This window comes from Cryptomeria japonica, unplaced genomic scaffold (assembly GCF_030272615.1).
Source record: "Cryptomeria japonica unplaced genomic scaffold, Sugi_1.0 HiC_scaffold_220, whole genome shotgun sequence".
In the NCBI taxonomy this organism is placed as follows: Eukaryota; Viridiplantae; Streptophyta; class Pinopsida; order Cupressales; family Cupressaceae; genus Cryptomeria; species Cryptomeria japonica.
This window is the reverse complement of record NW_026729042.1, coordinates 32501-37885: the sequence shown is the minus strand read 5'-3', so window position 1 is coordinate 37885 and position 5385 is coordinate 32501. Positions and strand designations below refer to the sequence as shown.

Genomic DNA, 5385 nt, shown 5'->3' with positions numbered 1-5385 from the left:
GTGTGGGTGGGTGCTAAGGTGGATGCCAAGGTGGGTGAGAAGGTGGGTGATAGGTTGAGTGGTAGGATGGGTGGGTGCCAAGATGGGTCACAGGGTGGGTGCAAGGGTGGGTAGGTGCTAGGGTTGGTGTCAGGGTGGGTGGGTGCTAGGTTGGGTTCCAAGGTGGGTGCGAGGGTGAGTGTCAAGGTGGGTCACAGGTTAGGTGCTAGGATGGGTGAGTGCTAGGGTGCAAAGGTGCCAGGGTGGGTGCTAGGATGGGTCGATGCTAGGGTGAGTGGCAAGGTGGGTCCACAAGTGTCAAGGTGGGTGCCGAGGTGGGTGCCAAGTCGGCGACTGCTATGGTGGATGCCAAGGTGGGTCACGGGGTGGGTGCCAAGTTGCTAGGTTGGGTTCCAAGGTGGGTGCCAACGTGGGTGCTAGGGTGCGTGGGTTAAAGGGTGTGTCACAACGTGGGTGCCAGGATGGGTGCGCACCCACACTGGCCAAGACGGGTGCGGGTGCAAGGTTGGGTTCCAAGCCCGGTCACAGGCTGGGTGCTAGGATGGGTGGGTGCCAAGGTGGGCACCAGGGTGGGTGCACCCACCCTGGCCAAGGTGGGTCACGGGGTGGGTCCTAGGGTGGGTAACGGGGTGGGTACTAAGGTGCGTGCCAAGGTGGGTCATAGGGTGGGTGCCAAGGTGGGCACCAGGGTGGGTGTGCACCAACCCTAGCCAGGGTAGGTCACGGGGTGGTTGTCGGGGTGGGCGTCAAGGAGCCAAGGTGGGTGGCAAGTAGCCAAGTTGCGTGCCAAGGTGGGTGTCGGGGTGGGTGCCAAGGATCCAAGGTGGGTGCCAAGGAACCAAGGTGGGTGTCTGGGTGGGTGCCGAGGTGGGAGCCAGGGTGGGTCCCAAGGTGAGTGCAAAGGTGGGTGCCAGGGTCAAGGTGAGTGCCAATGTGGGTTCCAAGGTGCCAGGGTCAGGGTGAGTGCCAATGTGGGTTCAAAGGTGCTAAGTTGGGTGCGAGGTTGGGTGCGAGGGTGGGTGGGTGCCAAGGTGTGCTAGGTGGAAGCCCGGGTGGGTCGGCATCCCATGGGTGTCGAGTTGGGTGCCTGATGGGTGCTTCTTGTCAAGTTTTAGTCGTCGGGACTCATTTCGAGCCTTAGAGGTCGTTTCTTGTCCGGTTGCCCTGTCTTCGACCTGGGAACCCAATTTTGGTCCTCGGGTCCCATTTTTTTTTGTCTCGCATCCCACTTTTGGCCTGTGGCCTTTTCGGGGTCGATTCTCGTTTTGGGCATCAGAGCATGTTTCTTCTCCTAAAACCCAATATTTGTTTATTAAGTCTCGGAACACATTTTTGTTCTCGTGGACCCATCATGGGTCTTGGAACGCATTTGTGGTCCTTGGGTCCCATTTTGCATCCCGAAACTTGTGTTTTGGTGCTTGATCCCTATTTTGGGTGCCCACCTTGCACCAAGTGCGCACCCGGGGCAAACCGAGCGCCTTGGTGCACCGGGGCAAGATCGAGCGTGCACCCGAGGCGCCCCGAACATGCACCAAGGTGCACTCGGCCCACATGTGAGCGCAGGTCGTTGCGCCCGAGGTGGTGTGTGGGCACCGCGTTGCAGACGGGACACTGCACGCACACGACGCCCCCTCCAGGTGCACGCACGTAGGCCGGGCCGGGTGCACACCCGACGCCCTAGCAAGGTGCGCGCACCCGGGCAGGGCTCACACTTGGCGAACGGGGCGCACTTCGCGAGGGAGGGTGTGCACCTCGACGGGGGTGGGTGGCCGGGGTGGATTCGCACGTGGGTCGCGGTTTGCTAAGTACACACTGCGACAAGCTCATAACGGGTGCGATCATACCAGCGTTAGTGCACCGGATCCCATCAGAACTCCGCAGTTAAGCGCGCTTGGGCCGGAGTAGTACTGGGATGGGTGACCTCCCGGGAAGTCCCGGTGTTGCACCCTTTTTTAGTTTTTCGCCGGGCGTCGCAATGCTATTTGAATAAACCTTTTGCCCGTTTGCGTTCTCGTCGGGGCCGGGCCGGGCCGGGGTGCGCTGCCCGCACTACCGCGCGCGCGGGGGCGACACCGAGCGCGCACCCGAGGCGCCCCGAGCACACAGGCCACGGTGCAACCCGGGCGTTGTGCGCGCACCCCGGTGCGCCCGAGGTGCTGCGCGCGCACCCAGGTGAAATCGGTGTGCACCTCGGCCAGTGCGCGCTCGGTCGAGTCGCGCACGTTGGCCAAGGTGCACGGTGATGTTTCTTACTCTAAGGTTCCGCACCAGACGCCCGGGACAGGTGAGCGAAGCTGGGCGGGGCCGGGTGCGCGGCCGGGGCAGGTGCACGCAGCTGGAGAGAGCTTTGGAGCACACTTCGGAGCGCACCAATGATGCGCTCCATTCAAAAGTTTCCTGAAAAGGCAAAAAAAGTTGAGATTATAGAATTTCCCACTTGAGAGATTGTAAAAAAAAAAAATTTAAAATGAAGGAAACGCGGGTGCCAAGGTGTGCGCAGCCCAGCCAAGGTGTGCGCACCAAGGCGCCCACCCTGGCGAAGGTGCACGCAAGGTGCGCACCCGAGGCAAACCGGACAATTAACCCAACTTTCGACTTCGCGCGCACCTTGGAGCACACTTCGGAGCGCTCCTTGGTGCGCACCAATCTTGGGCACCTCGGAGTGCACCATGGCGCCCACCAAGGTGCGCACCCGGGGCAAACCGAGCTCCGACTTCGTGCGCACCTTGGAGCGCACGAAAGGTGCGCACCATGGCGCCCACCAAGGTGCGCAGCCCAGCCAAGGCGTGCGCATCAAGGTGCGCACCCTGGCGAAGGTGCGCACCCGGGGCAAACCGAGCTCCGACTTCGTGCGCACCTTGGAGCGCACAAAAGGTGCGCAACCCAGCCAAGGTGTGCGCACCCCGGTCAAACCGAGCTCCGAATCGTGCGCACCAGAGGTGCACGCCATCGTGCGCACCTTGGAGCACACTTCGGAGCCCTCCTTGGTGCGCGCCGATGTTGCGCACCTCGGAGCGCACCCGGGGAAAACAATGCAATTAACCCGACTTTCGACTTCGTGGGCACCTCGGAGCGCTCTCGGGTTCGCACCTCGGAGCACACCGAGGTGCGCACCTTTGATGCGCTGCCTTCACCAATTTCCAGAAAAGGCAAGAAAACATTGAGAAGGTGTGCGCACCGAGGTGCCCACCCTGGCGAAGGTGCACGCGAGGTGCGCACCCGGGGCAAACCGGGCTCCGACTTCGTGCACGCCGCACCTTGGAGCACACTTCGGAGCGCTCCTTGGTGCGCACCAGGGCGCGCAACCCAGCCGAGGTGCCCACCCCGGCGAAGGTGCACGCGAGGTGCGCACCCGGGGCAAACCGGGCTCCGACTTCGTGCACGCCATGGTGCCCACCGCGGCGAAGGTGCACGCGAGGTGCGCACCCGGGGCAAACCGGGCTCCGACTTCGTGCACGCCGCACCTTGGAGCACACTTCGGAGCGCTCCTTGGTGCGCACCATGGTGCCCACCAGGGCGCGCAACCCCGCCGAAGGTGCACGCGAGGTGCGCACCCGGGGCAAACCGGGCTCCGACTTCGTGCACGCCGCACCTTGGAGCACACTTCGGAGCGCTCCTTGGTGCGCACCATGGTGCCCACCAGGGCGCGCAACCCCGCCGAAGGTGCACGCGAGGTGCGCACCCGGGGCAAACCGGGCTCCGACTTCGTGCACGCCATGGTGCGCACCGCGGCGAAGGTGCGCACCCGGGGCAAACCGGGCTCCGACTTCGTGCACGCCGCACCTTGGAGCACACTTCGGAGCGCTCCTTGGTGCGCACCAGGGCGCGCAACCCAGCCGAGGTGCCCACCCCGGCGAAGGTGCACGCGAGGTGCGTACCCGGGGCAAACCGGGCTCCGACTTCGTGCACGCCGCACCTTGGAGCACACTTCGGAGCGCTCCTTGGTGCGCACCATGGTGCCCACCAGGCCGCGCAACCCAGCCAAGGTGTGCGCACCAAGGTGCACGCGAGGTGCGCACCCGGGGCAAACCGGGGTCCGACTTCGTGCACGCCGCACCTTGGAGCACACATCGGGGCGCTCCCGGGTTCGCACCGGCGTTGCGCACCGTGGTGGGCACCTCGGAGCACACCAAGGTGGGCAGCGAGGTGCGCACCTTTGATGCGATGCCTTCACTAATTTCCATAAAAGGCAAAAAAAAAACGAGATTTTAAAATTTCCGTTTTGAAAGATAGTGAGAAAAAGGGAATGCTGGTGCCATCTTGAGCCCGCCCTGGTGCGCAGCCCAGCCAAGGTGTGCGCACCAAGGTGCCCACCCTGGCGAAGGTGCGCGCCCGGGCAATTAACCCAACTTCCAACTTCGCGCGCGCCAGGGTGGGAGCGCACCCAACAACCGGGCCTGGGAAGAGCCAATGCGAGAAACCCCACCAAACGCTCTGACAAAAAAAGAGGGGGCGCTCCAGTAACCCCGCTTCGGAGCGCACCCTGGGCAAACCCAGCCAAGGTGCCCACCCCGGCCAAGGTGCAGGCGAGGTGCGCACCCGGGGCAAACCGGGCTCCGACAACGTGCACGCCGCACCTTGGAGCACACTTCGTAGCGCTCCCGGGTGCGCACCTCAGAGCACACCAAGGTGGGCAGCGAGGTGCGCACCTTTGATGCGCTGCCTTCACTAATTTCCAGAAAAGGCAAAAAAAAAAGGAGATTTTAAAATTTCCGTTTTGAAAGATAGTGAAAAAAACGGAACGCGCGTGCCATCTTGAGCCCGCCCTGGTGCGCAGCCCAGGTAAGGTGCCCACCCTGGCAAAGGTGCGCACCCGGGCAATTAACCCTACTTCCGACTTCGTGCGCGCCAGGGTGGCAACCGGGCCTCGGAAGAGCCAATGCGAGAAACCCCACCAAACGCTCCGACAAAAAAAGAGGCGGCGCTCCAATAACCCCGCTTCGGAGCGCAGCCGGGGCAAACCCAGCCAAGGTGCCCACCCCGACGAAGGTGCACGCGAGGTGCGCACCCGGGGCAAACCGGGCTCCGACAACGTGCACGCAGCACCTTGGAGCACACTTCGAAGCACTCCCGGGTGCCCACCGGCGTTGCGCACCGTGGTGGGCAGCGAGGTGCGCACCTTTGATGCGCTGCCTTCACTAATTTCCAGAAAAAGGCAAAAAAAAATGAGATTTTAAAATTTCCGTTTTGAAAGATAGTGAAAAAAAAGGAACGCGGGTGCCATCTTGAGCCCGCCCTGGTGCGCAGCCCAGGCAAGGCATGCGCACCAAGGTGCCCACCCGAGGTGCACACCCGGGGCAAACCGGGCTCCGACTTCGTGCAGGCCGCACCTTGGAGCACACTTCGGAGCGCTCCTTGGTGCGCACCATGGTGCCCACCAGGGCG

General features: G+C 63.1%; 1 non-coding gene across 1 annotated transcript; it reads left to right on the top strand.

Moving 5' to 3' along the window:
* The first annotated feature begins 1830 nt into the window (after window positions 1-1830).
* Window positions 1831-1949, top strand: LOC131868801 (5S ribosomal RNA). Its single transcript, XR_009367233.1, has one exon. It is a non-coding gene; the product is annotated as a 5S ribosomal RNA (ribosomal RNA).
* Window positions 1950-5385: the final 3436 nt, after the last annotated feature.